The sequence below is a fragment of the Galeopterus variegatus genome, unplaced genomic scaffold (assembly GCF_000696425.1).
Source record: "Galeopterus variegatus unplaced genomic scaffold, G_variegatus-3.0.2 Scaffold965, whole genome shotgun sequence".
NCBI classification, from domain to species: Eukaryota; Metazoa; Chordata; class Mammalia; order Dermoptera; family Cynocephalidae; genus Galeopterus; species Galeopterus variegatus.
This window is the reverse complement of record NW_007727076.1, coordinates 240,975-241,650: the sequence shown is the minus strand read 5'-3', so window position 1 is coordinate 241,650 and position 676 is coordinate 240,975.

The window sequence follows — 676 nt, the reverse complement described above, 5'->3', positions numbered from 1 at the left end:
AGTTACCTACACCCATAGTGCACAGGAGGGGGAGGGACGGAAGATAACAGCAAACAAGGCCCTGAGGCCTCGAGGCAATAGCTGGGCGGGCTCTTTTGGTTCTGGACAGGCAGGCAGGCTCTTAGACAACAGCCGGGCTCTATGGCTCCGGACAATCCAGTATTAGAAAGCAGTAAGTGCTGTGGTGGAAGTCAAATTAGAATTAGGCAAGGGACAGTGGATATGCTAAAGTCTGGAGATGGTTTATAATATTAAATAGGATGGTTGGGGTGGGCTTTATTGAAAAGGTGATACTTAAGCAAGAAACGTAATGGTGTTAGTCAATGGTATATCTGGTAGAAGAGCATTCCAGGCAGAGGGAACAGCTTGAGTAAAGGCACTGAGGTGAGAGTGAGCCTGGAATGTTGGAGGAAAGCATGGAGGCCCAGCTAATACATTTTGAGCAGAGTGAGCCAGGAGACTAGTAGGTAGGAGATGAAGTCAAGGTGGTAAAGTTTGGGGGTGTTCCCCTAGGGCCCTTTATGCCACTGAAATGGGCAGCACTGCAGGGCTTTGAGCAGAATGGTGACAAGATATAAGGCTTTCCTCCCCCTTTTTCCCTCAAGGGTTTAAAAGGATCACTCAGGATGTTTTGTTAAGGATGGACTGTAGGGGGCCAAAGGTAGAAGGGAGACTG